This window comes from Pseudopodoces humilis, chromosome 2 (assembly GCF_049639895.1).
Source record: "Pseudopodoces humilis isolate 2021_Gansu_Grassland_sample_001 chromosome 2, ASM4963989v1, whole genome shotgun sequence".
NCBI lineage: Eukaryota > Metazoa > Chordata > Aves > Passeriformes > Paridae > Pseudopodoces > Pseudopodoces humilis.
The window spans coordinates 108,321,803-108,341,575 of NC_142201.1; the positions used below are offsets into that span (position 1 = coordinate 108,321,803).

General features: G+C 37.0%; 1 protein-coding gene across 4 annotated transcripts in view; it reads left to right on the forward strand.

Annotated features, from left to right (window-relative positions):
- Window positions 1–19,773, forward strand: part of CADM2 (cell adhesion molecule 2) — a 571,255-nt gene that overhangs the window by 339,546 nt on the left and 211,936 nt on the right. Inside the window, exon 1 of one of the 4 annotated variants that reach the window (XM_088051669.1) lies at window positions 19,730–19,753. The exons of the other annotated variants lie outside the window; for them this stretch is intronic. The gene's annotated coding sequence lies outside the window, so the exon portion shown is untranslated. Of the gene's footprint in view, window positions 1–19,729; window positions 19,754–19,773 lie in introns of those variants that run through there. 4 annotated transcript variants of the gene reach the window in all.

The window sequence follows — 19,773 nt, forward strand, 5'->3', positions numbered from 1 at the left end:
GGTTTAAGTTGCTGCTTTATTTTTGTTTCTTTTTCAGTTACAGCATTTGAAATAATGCCTTTGTCACTGCTATTAGATTTAGGCTAGTATCTTAATGAGCAGTACTTTGTGAAGCAGCAGAGTTACCAAAAATACAGTGTTGCTTTCAACCATACGATTGCAGAAATTGAGGCCTTAAGAGACATTTGTGTTCTTGTACAATTTGTCTGCTTTCCTTTAAGCCATGTATAAGCATGCTAATCAACTTTTTTTGGGGGGGAGGGACGGATATTTCTCAGGGCTCCATTAATTTTGGTGTCACATAGCTGATCTCATGGATAAACTGCTTGTTTATGGATGCTGAATGTCTAAGTAATCAAGAGACCAGAATATAAAATACATGACAAAGAACCTCTTTTTTTTGTTCTTCCTTGGGATAGAAAGTTCTCCTAGGAGCATAAATATTAACTGTTAAATACACTGTCAGCTAGACATAGCTTTTAAGTGAAAGTATTTAAGAATCATTTTGTTACAGAAGAATGCTGATTTTGTAAAACTCTCCTTTTCCACCTTCCTGCCCTCACCTGCCTCTTTCTGATACAGATGTGCCTAATATTTTGATATAGCTTTTCTTTTTAAAAAAGTGATTGTGAAATACGAGTCATGCTCTAGCTGTTTCTCAGACTGGCTGTATTTTTATTGAGATTAAGAAAGTTGTTTCCACAGTCAGGTTTTTAGTTAATTTACATTAATATTTTCCATTTATTCACTATGTAAGTGATAAGACTGTGCTGTACTACTTGATCTATAAACACAAAAAGTTAATAGATGGTCTGTGTCTTGCAGGAATAGAAAAGGTAACTATAAAGGGAAAAAGAAAAAAAGAAAGAAAAGATCAAACAGAGAAATAGAGTCAGTAAGATGGTGTTGAAGTCCTGTTTGGCACAGTGGGCTGCAGGTTGAGTGTTGTAAGAGCCTTTGTTGTGATCCTGGCAGCGTGAGGAAGGTGGATTTAAGGGGCTGCCAACACTTGAGGTTTGTAGAATTGCCCTTTCGTTTAAAATGGGCTTTGGAGGCTTCCAGCTTTGGTTGAGAAGCAGAAATTGGTATCAATGTTCAGGTAGAAAAGGGGTAGGACAAGAAGGCTGAGAAAATGAAGAAAGCTTACATTTAGGCAATAAAGAAAATGATGTAAATGTCTTTTAAAATGCATTGATGCACAGGTGAGATTCCTTGGGGCTCTACATAGCTGTAGAGGGGTTTAGAATGCGAGAGTGTGATGATTCCTTGGGGTGATCCAGAGGATTCACACTGGAGCAGCCACTGCTAATGGGATATTGCAGTATTTGTCTGCACTGATAAATCTTTTCTCTGGTGGTAGCCACATCTGGAACAGATTTGAACCAAGGAAAACTGCACTTGTTTAGGCCAAAACAAGGAATGCAGCCATGCAGAAGATAGGATAAGCTTTCTCTTTTTTATTATTTTTTTATTTTTTATTTTTTTTTTTAATTTTTTTTTCCTTTTCTTTTTCTCTCTCTAAAAAGATTAGAAGGGCTATATTTCAGAGATACTATACAAGAAGCATCTGTGGACCAAAATGATGAGGGACTTACCAGAGAGTATAATAAATATAGTGATTTAAGTCAAGTTTAGAAGGCTGAGATGCAGATAATTATTACTATAGAAAGTATTCATGAAAGAGATGTTAAAAGGGGGGGAGAGGTGTGTAGAGGAAGGGATGGTACAGAATTAAAAGCTTCAATTGAGCTGTAATATATCTGAAATTCATGCTAGACATCCATAACAAAAGGCCAGAGGAAGAGGCTAATGAGATTTTAATTTGGACATGGTAGAACAGAACAAGAATAAAGAGGTAGATTGGTGAGACAGGTGGTTAAAGCTGCTACATTCACTCGTGTTATATGAGTTTGTGGGTGGGATAATGCACAGGAGACCTCTGTTAAGTACAGGAGGATCTCGCAGAGCTGGGGGGAAATGAGAAGGCTCTGATTAAAATCACTATAAAAAAACCAAAAAATTGAACACAGAAATGAAGCAGTGAAAAACCAAGGGGTGACAAAAGTTTTCTTTTGTTTGTTTGTTTTTAAAACCTGAAATTTATGTTAGCTAGACTTCAAAAACTTGGAGCAAACTGGAATTAAAACAAAATGGGAAGAAATAGTAATTGATTAAGTAGTCCAGATTTTTTGAAATTTTTCTTTAAATATTTTTCTAAGGACAAAAAGGAAATTTGAGGACAGAGAGACCTTGTAGTTACACACTTTTTTTTTTTGTCTGTGAAGACCACAGATAGAAAATAGCTTTTTTCAGAGGGAAGAATTGGAGTTCTTCAGTGGCCCTCTGAATTCAAGATAAATGTGTAAGAAATTAAGGCCCTGACAAGGAAGTATTTTCTCTGGGATTGGGAGTGAGTTTCATGTTTTTAAAGTAATAAATACTTGGGGTTTGTTTGATTTAGGAAGCAAAAGGAGTATTCTGAATTTAATATTTATATACCTATAATAAATTTCCATAATTATTTTTATTAGCATCTTATTTTATACACAGTCTCTAAGTGCTGTAGAGAATCTTGCTTATATAAGAAAGGATTTCTCTAAGTAACTTGGCTATGACTAATAAGAAATTTGCTTGTTTTCCTGTTACACTCTTTTAAATAACCTCTTAAAATTCAATTGCACAAGGCTTTGCCAATTTATGTGTAGGCCTATATGATATCTAATAGCTTATAAATATAAAGCAAACATTAAAAAAGTTTTCTATTTCTTTTTTTTTAATTCACTCTTTAATGGGTTTCATAAAACCCATCAATAAAGTCCAGAATTCTTTTTACAAAGTATTCCTTAAGGTTCAGCTGTGAATTCATTACTCACTACTCTGAAAGCTCTTAAAATTTCATAACTGCAAGTCTTTACATTGGAGCAACAGACATTTATGTATTTACATATCTGTATATAAATATATGCACATATGTAGTTTTCTGAATGTATAAAAAGTCTGTCATGTTCAAAAGACAAAGACTGCAAAGAAAAATATCAGATTTTCAGCCTAATACTTTCCTCCCAAATGTGAATGTTTCAGCATTGTCACCTGGAATACATCAGATATTAAAAAGTGAGAATTTTAGAAGACAAAGATGAAATAGGGAATAAATGTAAGATGTCTGTTGTTCTCATCTGTCAGGAAAAATGTAATTTGAAGTATGACAGTGATTGAATTTTTAATATGCACTTAATTCAATAAATTGTGTTAATGTGTCCAAAATGCATGTCAGACAAGGCAACAGGTATGATTATATCAAATTTGGTTACAATAAATATTTCCCACCACCCTAATAAAATTGGCATTATGTAAACCTGGTTCTTCTGAAACTGCTGCTTCTAGAACTGAAAATGCCTTTTCACATAACTGCACCTGGCATTGTTTACCTGAGATTTTGACAGCAATTTTACATCAGAGTTTCTGGGGCAGATTTGCTGGTTTTAAAGTCATTGTTTGGATTAATGTGTTAATAGTAAATGTTTGTGAAAATGTTATTCCTATAAAGTGGTCAAAACCTGTGTCTAAAGCATTGTCCTTACCTCCTTTTCCAGAGCTGGTGTTTTGTTTTCCAGCTATTTCAGCAGTTTAGGGTCAGCATTACCATATTATCAGGTCACCAAGATTTCTGTTTTTATAGTTGTTTTTTCTTTTTCTTTTTATTTTCCAATTTATCCGTTTGCAAATTGAATTTCATGTGTGGGCATGAAAATTACTACATCATCTACTGCTGTCTTGAGGCAAGTCATCATTTGCTGATGATGTCCAGTTGTTCAGTACTGGAGCTGGAAATGTCAGTTTTTCCTTCCGTCAGCGCAAACCCGATTTTTTATTAATAATCATGGTGTGATTAAGACATAACATTAATTTAAATGCCTTTTCCAATTTTGTTCACTTAGCAAAGGGAGAGCAGTCTCACACACAGACCAGTGCTGAATGCCAGTGCTGTTCCCTTGGTAGGGAATGGAGACCTGGCTTTCTCTCTCACTGCACTTGCAGAGGGAGGCTGAGTGTTTGCCCAATTCTTTTGCCCCTCGTTATGTTTTCCTCTGTCAGTGGAAGAAACTGATCTGCTCCAAGAAAATTATTTTCCCCAACTTAGAGGAGGAAAACAAAGAGCTGTGATTCATTCCTCCAGGGGTTCGTTAAAATGCATTTTATATGACTGAGGTGGTTAAATATTCCTGTTTCAGTTAGTAAAAGTTCATACTGGCTTTGGAAACTTTCAGGTAATAAAATTTTTTTAGTCTGAAAAATTCTTCTTTAGTTCTGAGTATGAAGTTCTAAGTCTTTTTATTACAAGCACAGTGCTCCTGAAGGGAATTTGTTAGAGCTCAAGGCTGCTGAAGAATGCAAAACTCCTTTTGCTTGGTGGGCAAATAAAAGGTGAGGATCGTGTGTGACCCCTTAGCCCAAGCCTGGCCAGGACCCCATATCCTGGCTGCCATAAAACAAACAAAAAAAACCACCCAAAAAACCCCTACTTGTTATTTCAAGCTTGCTATGAGGAGTTAGTTTGCAGGAGAAAACAAAATTAATGCCCAAACTAGGTTTTATAGCTTCCCTCAAGCTTCTGAAGTGTTTGCATGTAGATGAGAGTGGGATATACGTTTTCAGCAGTCAGCTCCCTGTCACTCATAAATATTTTTTTTTCCTCAGGGTATCCTCAATCAGTGGATCTTTTTATTGAAAAGTTTGCCTTGGATGTCTGAGCAGGAATGTCAGGCTTAGTCAGAAAAATCTGATGCCGGTTGATTTTGATGTCAGAAGGAAAAAGCAAAGTTATCTGTAGATGCTCTCAACAAGTCCATCTGATAGTTTTGAATTCAGAGTTCCTGAGCTGGATGGATTTTATTTTGTGAAATGTAATTGGGTTTCCTGGTGTCAGCCGTGGATGGCAGTGCCATTGCAAATTAGGGTTTCAATTTCCTTGACTAAGATTATGAGAATATCAGTAGTTAACTCTGTTTTGGTTTTTTTGGGTCTGTTTTTGGGATTTTTTTAACACTTAAGAGAAATATATTTAAAAAAAAGTATTAATTGCAAACTGATTTAGGTCATGATGATAATAGTATTCTCAGGAATATCTTAAACTATCAAGTGTCTAGAGCTGTTACATGAGTAGTCAATTTGTTGAGGAAAAAATCAGATAAAAATTCACAGTATACCATGAGAATGCAATCTTTGTTAAATCCTGTGGTTATTCTGTGCAAATAGATGTCAAAGCTTTTGTATTATTAAACTCTTCTTTGAATCTAAGTGTCTTTCAGGAAAAAAAAAAATATCAATTTTATGCAATTTAAATGGCTTTTGACTAACTCTGAGCTATGTATGCATTTTATACTTGGTGAAATTCTGCTGGCTTGCTGCTGGTGGTGTTCCAGAAGTAGAAGTGGAGAAAAATCTCTTTTTTTGTCATACCTGCAAGAACAAAGATCAGTAACAACAAAATTTTTTTGTGTCCAGGCACTGGTTGTTGAAAAATATATCATGTAGCTTATTGCTAGGTCTCATAAAGGTTTGATTTAATGGAATAATTAGAGGTCTGTGTACAAGGTGGTGCCAAGGGGCAGGAGTACTGTGCAGGCACAAATGGATAGCACTGAAGAAAAGGCTTGATTCCAGAAGACTGGAATCTCTTAGGCAAGAGACACTGGGAAGAGTTGAGCAAGGAGCCGAAATCAGAAGTATAATTATATATAAATATAAGTATAAAGTAGAAATCAGAAGCATAATTCTGTGACATCTTGGATAACAAAACAGACAGCCTAACTATGATATTAAGATGAGAATTTGTTGTGATTTGAATTGATTTCATGCACCTGGAAGGAGGCTTTGCCCTCAAGGGAGAGACACATTTCTATATTGAAATGTGGTGCAGGGAGGGTGTAGATATTGCCATTAGAATAAGGTCATTCTTTCTGGTTTCCTCATGTCAGTGAGAGGCAAAGCAAAGAGTAGAATTAATTTTCTGAGCCCAGCTGTCTTTATGGAGCAGGCTGGTGTCACATCTCTATCCACTGATCAGATGGATTTTCACTTTGCACTGTGCATCAGTGTTGAAAAATTAAAAAGTGATTTTGGACTCTTTCATTGTCAGTCTCTGGCTTCACGTGAAACCTCTTCAGGCTTTAACTGTGAAAAGAAATATTAGACAATTATGGCATCACCATCTCGTATTACTTCCTAGTATGGGATTTATTCAATAGTGACTAACTTATGTAAACTACTGCTACCTTATATTTCTGTTATAGTCTCAAATGCCTCCTCTTTACATTGTACGAGAAATCAAAGCCAATAAGTAATTCAGTTTGTTACCTTCAATTTGTGTATCAGTGTCTTTTGCCTCATTTCCAGTAATGAATATTTTTGCGTCTTGTCCTAATTTTACCATTGCCTAATTCTACACTCAAAAAAATACACACTGTGGCTTCCCCATTCAGAATTTTTCAGGTGGAACTATGACAGATTACTTATTATTTGTTCTACAGAAGAGAAATCCTCCTACCATAGCCTCTTCCTTTGGTAATTTTTACCCAATGAAATATCTTTCTAAGCCATTAATTTGCTTGCTGTCCCTTTATTATTAGAGAAGTTTCACTGGGGCCTGGCTGTTAAGGCTCTGATATTTTTCCAGTTTTAGTAATTCTTAGTTCCATTTATCTTTCTTCCTGACAAAAGATTTATAGTTTGGCTGTAGATAGACCCTTGCACCAGCTCTGCCTGGTGTGGAGTTAATTTTCTTCCTACCAGCCTGTGTGGTGCTGTGCCTTGGATTTGTGACCGAAACAGATTGTTGGTTCCTACTGAGCAGTGCCTGGTTTGTAGTTTTTTCACTTTTCTCCAATTCATTTGGAGTTTGGTTGGTTCATTTATTTTTGTTTCCTAAAATTTCTTTATCTCAACTCCTTTTTTGTTGTTTTTTTGTTTTGGTTTGGTTTTTTGGGTTTTTTTTTGTATGTTTGTTTTTGTTTTCTTCCTTTTGTCTGTCCTTTTCTCTCCCCCATCCTGCTGGGGAAGAGTGAGCTGGATGGAGGCTTAGGTGCTGTTTGGGGTCAACCCATCTCACCATTCTTCAGACACCAGGTATAAAAGATAATTATGGTGTCAGAATCTGGAAAATCCATCCATTTGTCTTTTCCTTGGAGAACAGTTTATCCTGCAATCATATTTAAGAACAAAGCATATCTTTGGTTATTCAGTGGTGTCCTTCATCTTACTCGTTAAGGTGGCTAATACATTTGCCTTGTATTATGGTCATTTGTTTGAATAAATGTCATCATTATACTGATTAATGTCCTGCCTTTCATAAAACCCATAAAATTTCCTGTCTAAAATCCCAGTGTCCTATCTTCAGTGATGCAGAGCTACTATTTTTCATATTTAACACACCGAAAATCAGTTTGGGAAAAGGACTAAAGGAATGGAACAAACTTTATAAAAATGGTTTTATTCTTTCTTAGGAGACATTGAAATAAGGCCAAAACCCCATGCAAGAATCTAGGCAGCTGCTTAAACCTGGGCAACAGGGGTTTTTCCCCTTCCTGCACGGTGGAACCATGATGGAGCACCCACAAACTCCCTGGAGGTGGAAGTGCCTGCTGTGGCTGAGCAGAGATTTCAGCACACCTGAGCTCGGCTGCAGATTCGGGCACAGAGTGATGGATGTGAAGTTGGCATGTAATTGTTCATGCCCCATTCTGCTGTCTGCGATATTATTCTCCACAGAGCATATTTGACAAGAGACATAAAGTCTAATGTGTCATTTCAATCCAGCTCTCTGGCCCTTCTGCACTAAAGGCAGCTCTGGAGTTTAGTGTCAGTAGGACCAAGAGCACCATTATCAAGCAAGAGAGGAGTATAAAACAACTGCAAACCTGTCTTTGAAATGCTCATAAAAAGGGGCTAAACTGTTTATATCTCTTTACACAACCATGTATTGTCAGAGCATCTGGATGACATGATAGGTTATGACAGTTTCAGCAAACAAAATTTTCCTTTATCAATTTGTTGTTTTCTACAGAGGTTTAGATTTTAATATTTTCTGTCTTTTTTCAAGGACTTCTGCTAAGGACTGAGCCCTGAGTCCTTTGTATCTCATGCCCTACTTTCTAGTGTCCAAATATATAAATGAAGAGCGAGTTTTAGGTGACATCTGAACTGTTCTAACTTCGGTGGATACTTACTGGTCTGAAGTTCTCTATGATTCTTTGTTCTTAACCAGTCTTTTGAGCTTTTGTTTGCTTCTGTAGCACAGTGGGACAACTGGGTCTCATGACTTACAGATGGCAGCAGCAAATGGTTTTCCTGCTTCAGGGAATGGCTGCTGCCCATTTCTCCTGGGTCAGCTGCTAAGTCCAATGGCTCGGACACAGGCTTCTCTCAGCAGCTTCTCCCCTTTGGGCTGAGCTCCAGTGGTGCTGAACTCCTCCTGCCAGTGCTGTGTTGGCACAGGCTGCAAATTGCTCTGCAGAGGTGTCAGTCAGGTTTTGCATGGCAGTTCAGTTCTGGGCCCAGGTGATGCCAGCACTGTTTACAGCACTGCTGGTCGAGCTCCTGCTTAGTGCTGTGTGAGCTCCTCTGTCTGTCAGAAGGGCAGGGACACCCATCACACCCCTCTGCAACATTTCCATGCTGTTATCTTTGAAAGCTGCTCCTCAGCCTCCACCTGGCTGGGGCTTTCCATCTCTAACACTAGTTAACCCTTTCTCTGTGCTTTGCTCATGTCCCCACTGCTGTTTTAGGGCTGATGGTTCTTGCACTACAATGTGTTTTATTTCTTTCCTCATTGCTTCTCCATAATGTGCCTCTCTTATAATGTGTGCCTACATTTTTCTGATTGAATTGTAACTCTGCTCTTTCAGATGGGGATATATAACAAAATGATGGAATTGGGTACTTATTGTGATTATAGCCACTAAATTATTTTGCTTTTTTCTTTCATGAAAAGCCTTCCAATTCAGAATATGGTTTCATGAATACTGCTGACTGTAGTTATTCTGAGGATAATAAATTTTCCACCTGTTTATTGAAACAGAAATAGATCCTTGTTTGCTCCCTTAAGAATGGTGAGGATGTATTTTAGATCATATGGTTTTTAGGAAGCAAGAATAACTTAAAATTTCCAAACATCAGAGTCTGAAAATGAATAGTCCTATGATGGATTTCTTTTCCTGAGTAGGTAACCTGTCAGTGTCTTTGTTAGTGGTCCTTAATTTGTGCCACTCACTTATACCTGTTAATTGTTTTGTAAATGTCTGTCAGTGAGTGTGTGTGCACTATTTTCCTCAGATTTAACAGCTTTGCATATTCTGTTTTTGGTAGCTAATATCTTTGTTATTTTTTATATATTTTATTTATAATTATATATATTTTTATTTTATAAAAAATATTCTATATTTTTTTATATCTTTGTTTGCAATCAGTTCAGTGTAGTTGACAAATTCAGGATGCCATTTTTTGCATCTTGCATTGAGTTTTGTCTCATAAAAATTAGTTGGCTGAGTGCAGATATTAAATAATTCCTCAAAACATCATAAATAATTACTGCTGCATATGGGGACCATTTAGGGATATTCATACATGAAATAGTGATTTTCATAAAAGTATATCATAAATAAATAATTGCATAATAGCAAGTCCATATGAAGAAGTATCCATCACAGTCAGTGTTATTACAGGGTGTTGTGTTCACGCAAGTGACAGAAGTGCATTACAAATGCTGATCAAGATGGGAAATAAACTAATAGGAAAGCACAAAGCTGAGTGTCACTGCAAGCATATTTATGTGAGCTTTTGATTGAATCTTGCCCACTAAGTGCTGCAGGTGAAGTGAGAGGAGCTTCCACCTGTAAAGTTATGGTGATACTTAATGAATACATGGTGTTTTAGTCACTGGAGGTCCAGTGAATTTCAGTGTGTTAATCTTTATGAAGCAGAACTTCCAGGTGTCTCCATGTTCTATGCCTTGCAAAGCAGTCACTGAAAGGCTCATTAAAGAAATGCAGAATATTCAAGGGTAGTGTTAAGTACATTTTTAATTTCATAGACTTTTTTTTTCCTATACGTAATTTTTTTTTCCTTCTTGCAGATAGTTAAAATATCAGATTTGGCAAATTATGTTTTTCTAAGTGCAACAGCTTATTTTAGCCACTTTAAAGTTAGAAAGATCCATCATACAACACATTCTGTGCTATGAATAATATTTGTAAATAGAAAGCATTCTTCAACCTGCTGCCACTGTAAGTGGTAGAGCTGGCTTCAGCTTCCAGCAAATCTGATTTTTGTCAGGCAGGAGTAAAGGAATAGCCCTTTGTCTCCTGTTGTAACCATTTTATTCCCTGTGCATATCTGATGGACATATGCAAGCAGGCTGACAACAGATTTGTTATCTACAGGCCAGCAGAAAAATTAAATAATACAAATAGGAGTCTAAGGAGGAGCGAGTGTACAATGAAAAACTGACAAACTCTTAAAAAAAGAGCTGAAGAAAAAGGGGAGCTCTCTGATAATTCTGTCCTTTGTTGGCCTACATTTTCTTTTTTGATAGAACAAATATTTAAATTAAAAATCCATATAAATTTTTTTGTATTTCTAGAACAAGTGTACTTTTTTTCTTACCTCCTTCTTATGTGCTATTTAGAAAAATCTTAAGTGTTACTAATGTGTTTATTTGGGCTTGCTGTGCAGGGAAGTAAGTATGACCAACAAAATGGGGATGTGCTCAATAGTTGTTAATCCTGGGACTAGTGACCTTTATCTGGTTTCTGATCTGTGCAGATCTTTTCAAGGAGGTGCTTCCTCTGCCTCCTAACTTGACAGGAGCCTAATCTGTCCTTAGTGTTTTGTGCTTGTGGTGATCATTGCACAATTTTATTACATTATTTCTTAGCTAATATAATATTTTTTTTTCCAAATATTAGCTGGTTAAAGCAGTCTTACAGGAAACAATTTGTTATGTAAGACAGAACATCTACAAAGGTAAAACCTGTTTCCTGAGTTTTTCCTAATTTCTACTCAACATTTCTTTTCCATGCCTAAAAAAAAAAAAAAAAAAGATAGTTCATGAAGAGATGCAAAAGAATTTCAATAAAGAAATGGCAGATTAGTATCAAAGATGAACTTGTGTCTGTTGCTTTTGATAATTTTGTAGTAGCAGCCTGACTAAGCAAACGCATGCTGGCTGTGGTTTTCACACTTAATACATGGGTTGGGTGAAAACTGACTTAGAAAATATGGAAACACCACCACTTACATTTGTATTTATTATTTTTGCACAATTTCTCAGAAGTTTTAAGAATGTCACAACCCCTCTTCAGTAAGTTAATTTGTACAACGTGTCCAAATCACCTCAATAACACACAGAAAAGGTCATATTTGAACACATGATTGGTGTTTTCATGCTTTGATACTGCCCTGGCTTCCTCTGATCAGAGTTGAAGACATTGTCAGGAAGCTAAGTAAAAATGGTGTGGAAAATTATTTCATGTTGTTCAGACCTCTGTTTTCTACCTTGCTCTCCCTTGTTCTTCCCAAGAAGAATAAAGAAAAAAACACTGAGAGTGACTCAGGAGGGGCTCAGACTTCTCAGAAACATGGTTAGGAGGTGAGCTGCTGGAGCCTGAAAGGATCTTCCAGACATTGTTCAATCTACCCTGAGTCCAGGATTTCATTAAGGGTTTTTATTAACTCTCATTTGTTTGTTCACTCTTGGATGTGAATGCTACTGAGTCAGGGTTTTTTTGGCTTTTTTTTCCCCTAGCCCATTTACCAGAATGTCCTCAGCCATATTTATCCTGCTTATATTCTCTCTCCTCTTGTGTTCTTCTCTGCTTTGCTTTATAGCAATCCTGATGTTTTCCACTCCTTTTTTTCTCAGAAACACCCTTCTCATTGCCCTGGTCAATATATTCTATATATTCTGCTCCTTTCTTGTAAAGAAACATGTGCCAAGGGCCTACAGAACTTTCTTGATGACTTGGCTCTTGTGCAGTGTTAACAGTTCTTAACAGGGATTAAGAGTTCTGTGGACAGGGATTTTATGCCCTGATGTTTTTATAGTGCTCAGTGTAGTAAGATTTGTAACCATAGTGAGATCTTTACCCTCTGCTGTTTTGCACGTGGAAATGAGCATCCAAATTCCAGTTTACAGTCCAGCCATTTGTTGCTGTTTTAAAGACAACTGTCTTTAATTGCAGATAAATAATAATAAAATAATAATAATAATAAAATAATAATAAAATAATAATAAAATAATAATAAAATAATAATAAAGGAAGTTGCAGCCTATTTTAACCAACCACTTCAGCTGTGTGCATGCATTTCTTGCAGTTTAATGTGGAGACCCTGTGACAGGCATTTTTGCAAGTTCTTTCTTCTTTCCTGTAAATTGGTATTGAATGATGGAGTTCTCAGAGCCTTAAAAAAATAAAATAAAATAATAAAACCCCCTTGAATTTAGTGTCAAAAGCCCATTTGAGGAAATATCTATCTATGCCACCTCCCCATAAGCACGAGTTTTAAGAGATCCTTTAATAGACTGAGAGACAGATTCTTCTGAAGGGCACATTGGACAGGAAGCCTAAACTGAGACTCCATTTTTCCACTAATTAAGACATCTTTGGTTTTGGTATTTTGGGGGTTTGTTTCTTTGTTTGGTGTTTTGAAAGGCAGGCATCTCGGTGAGGTGACCGAGTTTGAGCAGCATAAACGCACAGTGCTCCCTTTTCCACATCTTTCCATCCTGCTCGCCCAGAAGGTTCCGAGCCTGGCCCCTCATTCCAGAGCAGCCAGAGTTCCATTGGATGGGGATGAGGAAGGAGCAGGACAAGGATGAAGCACAACCAGAAAGACACACAGGGTGTGCTCAGTGCTGGGAGCCTGTCTTCACACCCAGCAGTGCGATTCCCCAATCTGCAAAGAAAATGAGCAGATTCATCTTGCATCGATTTCTACAGTCAGGAGACTTTTCTGTCAGGTTCCAATATATTCCAGGTGCTTAATCAATATCAGTGTTAAGCTGCCACCCATAACCATTTCCAGGGATATTTTTCTTTGCTTTCCTGACTTACTCACACAGTGCCATATATGCCATATATGTCTTAGTGGATTAAAAATTGGAGGAATACATGTGTAGATGTTTTTGATGAATAGGATCTTTAGTAGAAATTTAATAACCTCAAACATAAACTATTGATCTTGTTCTTGCTCTTATAAATTCCTTTAAAACTACATGTTTTTATGGGCTTTTTGGGGGTTTGTTTGGTTGGTTTGGGGTTTTTTGTTTGCTTTCTTGTTGTTTTTTGTTTGGTTGGTTTTTGTTTATTTGGTTTTTTGTTTTTGTTTGTTTGGTTGGGGTTTTTTTTGTTTGTTTGCTTGTTTTGAGGAGTTTTTTTTAGTTGCAATTACATAGGGAGACAAACACAGTCTTGCTACCTATGATCTAACATGTGGCTTGATGCAATGCACATTTTGCAGCCCTGAAGGTCAGGAACTTGAATGTTATTTATTAGGGAGAGAGGGTGTGTCAGGAGAGCGTATTTTTAGAGAGAAATGGAACAACAGGGAGAGAATTCATGGCATTTTCAATACCATAGACCTTGTTAAGTGGCTGTGGAAATTAAGTACATTGATGAGTCTTAGTAAAAGCATTGGCAGAAACATTAAGAAATACTTGAGTAGTCTGTGTCACGTATTGTTGATGATGAGCATAACCTCCTGTAAAATTGCTAATAAAAGGCACTGCTAAGTAATGCTGTGTTCTGGGCTGCTGCTGCTCCTGATGGGGCATGAGAAGGGTCTCTGGGTGTATCTGAGGTGGCCTGGCTGGATCAGTCAGCCTTTGAAACAGTGGAGAGTACATTCTGCTGTGACAGAATAACAGAGTTTTTGCCATTACAGCAGGGGGAGTAGGTAAACACTGCTGGAGTTTGCTTTGTTTGTTCTTTACTACACCATGGAATGCAACTGTTTCAGGCCTTTGTAGCTGTAGAGCTTTCCTGGCCAAGTCTTACCATCTTTCTAGCAGAATTCTCCCCTACCAATGCCCAAAATGGATTCTTAGCACCCTTTTATACTTGGCTACTCTGAGGAACAGTTAGATGGCAAAGGCCCTGCAAGACTCTTCAGTCTCTTGGGTCTTCAGATTTGCAGACTCTTGGGTCTGAGATGCTTCAGTATTTGGTTAGTACCATAAATCACTCTTAACATAAACCAGTTTGCAATTTTGTGTAAAATGAATAAGCAATTTAAAACTTCTAACCATGGAGAACATAGTTACAATTTAATGGAGCAAATACTGTTCTTATCTCTTTCAAATCTACTGAAACTGTGTATCATCTATCTAATAACCTGTTTGTAATTCAAGAGAAAAGGCTGCTTCTTATAAAAATTCTTAATTTGCCACCAGAGGGGGGAAGATTCCTTTTATACACAACCCCACTTGAGGCTCTGTGCCTATCCGAATCTTAATTCCATCAAGAATAATATCTCTAAATCCAAGTGTAATTCAGGAATGGCTGTAGTTTTGTTTTTCCCCTCTAAGTGTCCACAAATCATGACAATTAGTAGATATTAGAAGAACTCTAATTGTATTCAAAGATAAACTATTCTTTTTCTACTGTGATCAAAAGTCCTATTAGTGCTTCAATGTACCCGATATATAATTTATTAATAAAATACCCAAGGTGAAGTTGAGGAGGGTTAAAAATGAGTTCATGGCATGTAAAATGAGTGTCTCCAAGAAACTGAGATTCTCAAGTTCCTCATGCACCCTGTCCCAGTGTTCAGCTGCCCTCCTGAAGAAAGTTTTCCATCTGCTGCAAGAGCAGCCCATGATAATGACATTTTCTGAGGTGAGGGTTGCCTGGAGTACCCAGCTCCTCTCTCACACAAGGATTCCATGATAGCACATGTATTTATGGAAGAGAACCAGCCAGCAGTGATGGTTCCAATGCCCTCAGCCAGTGAGCAGAATCCATGCCCTGGGTTATTGTGCCAGGCTTGAAGCTGGCACGTCTGCAGTCACACTTAGTGCAGGAGAGAAATAATGCTTAGATTTTAAAAGGGGTTATAAAACCCAGGTGAGAATTAATGGATGGCAGTGTTTCCTGATGAGCCACAGCACAGCCTGGATATTCTACCACACCCTGCTGGCTGCCCACTGGTTATTTTTTTGCAGCCCTCACATCCTTAAGAGCAGCAAGAATAAAAACTCTGAGCTAGTCCCACTTTACTGATCCACTTTTATTTCCTGGTTCCTTTTTTTCTTCATTAATGGTAAATTGATGTTACTTTTTTTTCCATGTCTACGAACTGATTTAGTAAAAGATTTTTCCCCTACCTACAAATTAGAGGAAGTTCCTCTTGAATTGTAACAGGAACTTCATCAGAGTCACAGAACAGTTTAAGTTGGAATAGAACTCTGAGTCATCTGGTCTAATTCCTGGTCAAAACATTTTAAGTTATGCAGCTATTGTCAGAGATATATGAAACTAAATGCTAAAAATAAGTGTATGTATGTTTTTCTTCTACATTTGACATAAAAATAATTTATGATCCCTAGAATGAAATGAAATAACAAATGCTATAACAAAAAAATGTTTTGACCAAGCTCCTGAATTTCAGTCCCGTGACTGGAGTGAACAAAGCTCTGAATCAGGTGTCTGCTGAAAAACGTCTTTTATATAGGTCTGTTAATAATTCTGAAGGTCACTCTTAAGCCCAAATAGATGGGATAACTATTAATCTGTTAGAACTGAACCTATCATTACTGCTTTCAACAGGAAGAGGGAGGTTGCATTTTAGATATTTTGTTTGTATTGTAGATAACTGCTTTTAATTCTCGAGTGAAAAAATTGAAGGAACTGTTTCAGAAAAGCTCATGGTTTAGTTTTCTAATTTTGTTGTGTTTCTGTAGTTGAGTTGAAAATTCCTCAGGAAGAAGCTGAGTTTCTGTGGTTTTGTTTCTGGTTTTGTTTGTTTGTTTGTTTTTTACTATATGAACTCTGAATACAGATATAACTTATAGAGTACAGAAAGTGCAGACAGAGTAACTCAGGCCCATTGTGCTGATGTGGCTGCGGATGGCAACTTCTGAAAGCCTTGGGGGCATGGGAGAATATTGAATCTAACTTGAAATGCATTTACTCAGGCCCTTGTTATTGGGGCTCTGCAAACTGTTTGTAGTCGGTGCTGCTGCTGTCACTTGTTTGTGAGAGCAGACAGTGCCAGAGGTTGAGGAAGCACATGGCCTCGCTCTCAGAGTGAGCAGCTCTCTCCTGGCTGCTCTGGGCAGTAATTGGAAAGAAAGCAGCGCTGTGCCCGCTCTGAGCAGCCTCACTGACACAGTCCAGTGGCGTCTCAGGAGTCAGGGATTTTCAGCTTTCACTCCCTAGTGATGAATGCCTCACCAGTGGTGATGAGGGAAGAACACATGATGCAGCCACCTGGATTTCAGGTGTGGGTCAGCTCCAGTGGCAGTTCTTTGCAGGCTGCCCTTGGAATCTCTGCACTGCAAAGGATGAAAAATTCTCATAACGAAGCATGGCAGGGACTTTTCCTACTTTATTTGTATTTGTGCTGTTTCTCTCACCATTTCCTTTAGGAGTGGTGGTTGCCATTTTTGGGAATGTGCACTTCTAGGGCTTAGTGGTTTCAAGCAATATTGTTAAACTGCATTTGCTCTTTTAATTTTAGTGTGTATATTCATGAAAATAGGTGCCTAAAAGTGATGAGGATTTGACATCATATTTTTTTGGATAAAACTCTGAAGTTCTCCAATTGTTTATGACTAAGTACAAGACGATAATAACTTTTCTTATCTTTGTAAGAGACTTACTGTGAAGTATTATGAGATGTGTCATCTGGACTCATTATCTTTTCTGCTCAATATGTGGTCAAAAAAAGGACAGTAAATTTTGTAGAATTTTGTGACTTTCCACATTTGTGTCCGTCCTTCCTTCCACTTTACCTCCTTTTTACAGTTTTTTGGTTTTTTTTCCCTGGATAAATAGCTCTTATTCACATTTTCTAAAGTTTTAGTTTATTGAACTGTTTTAGCACAGAGGATGATGTAAAAATATTAAAGCAAGAAATAATGCATACATGTTACACTGCCAGTGCCAAATACATTTTAAAAAATGGAAACAAACCCAATTCCATACTGAATTAACCCATGGATTTTTCTTGGTGGTGGCCTACAGATTAAAAGGTGGCCAAATAACACAGCTGAGCTAACAGTTTATATGTATGGGTTGAAGAAAATGCTATTAGTAGTAGTTCATGCTGGACTTGGGGCAGAGGGATTATATTTTGTACCCTGAAGCGTGAGATTTAATTACTCTTACAATCATTGTCTTTGCTTACAAAGCTGCCACTGTTGTTTATCATCAGAAAATTATCCAACCCTTTTAAAAAACAGCTTTAGTGTTTGTCTCAATGAACTTTCACAGCAGTACCTCCATAAATTAATTAAACACTGCCTTGGAAATTGGCTCCTTTTTGCAGTTGAAAGTTTAGCATGATTTCATAGAAGCAGATTTTTCACACTCAGGGAATAAAGTTCAAAAGAAATTGGATAGTTTAACTATGCCCTTCATTATTTCATTGTACTTTTTCCCAGTTGATAAATTAATTGACCAATTACATGCATTAAGTGGACTTCATCCTCCCATACCCCCCCCCTTCCCCTCACCTTATTTTTGGTCCAGTTCAGTCCAAATGTGCAAAAAGTCTATAAATTATAGTAGTCTTGTGATCTGTCTTAAGTTGCTATATTACTGATACCATATTTATGATCTGTCAAAAATATGTTCTTCTAAAGCTAAAACTTGAAAGTTAACCTTCAATCAAATTCAGCAAATTCACTCAGTTAATTAACATCATCTTAAACATTTCCTGTTTGTGGATGCTGAAAGTTTCAAGTTCTGTGCTATTTTTGTTTGTTTTTCTCATGTTAGCGTCAATTTCTATTTATGAGACAAGATTTAGATTATATGTGAGAGTTATTATATTAACTGATATTAACTGTAATGCATCTTATAAATGTTTTTCAGATTAAAGATGTGAGGAGAGGTTAGTATGTGTTTTTGTGAGAGTGAAGTACATCACAGTTACAGTTAAGTACAGTGAAGGAATTTAGGTGCTGATTAAATTCAAAAAGAGAACTGAAGCCACAACAGAAATGCAAAGAAATGTGTTTCAGCTACATTAGTTCCTTCATTAAATTCTCCACGTAGTTTGAAATGTGCTGGCATAAAAGGGGAGGGGGAGTCACAAGTGCTTGGGGGTTGGACAGAGGAAAGGAACATTCACTCAGATTTATGGTCACTTTATTCAAAATGGTCCCAATGTAAAAAGGCTTAATGTTAAAGAAATGCATGATGTCAAGATGATTATCTTCTGGTATTTAATGCTCCTTATTACTATTATACTTTTATGTCTTTAATGTCTTCTCCAGTGCTTTGAGCTTCATGTTTTTAAATTACCTGGGATTATTGTTAATATAGATTTTCATGGAATTTTGATGACTGTGCACTCACCATGGCACTAAGCTTGAAGAGGACCTTCATCTGTCTTTCTTACATATAATTAAATATGTGTAAAAGACCCTGTATTCCTCTAAAGCAGGTGCTTTAACCCTCCCCAAAGACTAGCATAACAAAGAGTTTTCTGTGTTTGAATGAGCTGCACAGCTTTTAGAAGCCTAATTCCCTGATAAAACTGCATGCCACTTCTCAGTAAATGCATTCCTGGGTTTTAGGGTGGAAGTGTGAAATGGCATGTGGCACTTTGGGGAGTAAAATCATGGCATTGACAGCCAGTGACCACCTTCCTGGAGGTTCCCTTTTAGCTTCACTGCTTTCCAGCATAACTGATGTGAGCAGCAGCTCAAGCACATGTGATACCTGTTAAGAGACAGAGAGTCCTGTGGCTGCTTGCTCTGTTTCCTAGAGATTCCATTTTATTATGTTTTTCTTCTGTCAGCTTTGTGGGGTGGCTGCTTGCTGTGCCAGGGCTGGGTGTCTGTCGATCCCCAGGTCTTATTGTGTGAGTCATCACTTTGTCTGGGCAGCAAGTCTTTGAAGAAATTTGGTTTATTTGTCGTGAATATTCTCTCTGATAACATTTCTCGGTTAATTTATTTTATCAGTAGTCTATAATGTGCAATAATCATCCATCTTGGCCGCTAAGTATATAATAATATGTGCATGTGAATACTGATAATTGCAGCATTACAGGATGCTGAAAAATGTAATTTCACCTAGCCAAGGTTGATATCAGATTATATGGGTTATTCTAGGGCTACTTCCTTTTTTCCATTTATTTTCCCTAAATCACTGTTATTTTTCTTTCAGTAATCTAATGGTATAATTATTTCTTGATTCATAGCTTACTAAAGTCAATAGAAATATCCCTGTCACATTCTGTGAGTATTAGACTATTTTAGCCTGAATTTGCTTCTTACATGCTTACATACTTTTCATTGAAATACTTTTTCATTTCTTCATGCTGCACAGGCCAATTTTTTTTTTCCTTCTTACCCTTTCTCTTTGAATGGCAGATTCCAGTTGTGATTGAAAACCACATAAAATCAACTGAAAGACTGATTGTTTTCTTTTGCTTGGAAAACAAAAAAAAAGGAATAGAAAACTTCCATCGATAAAGGAAACAAAACATTAGAATTGCAGAAGGAAAACCTGTGTTAACTAGAAAGGTTAGTTTTCAAGAAATAAA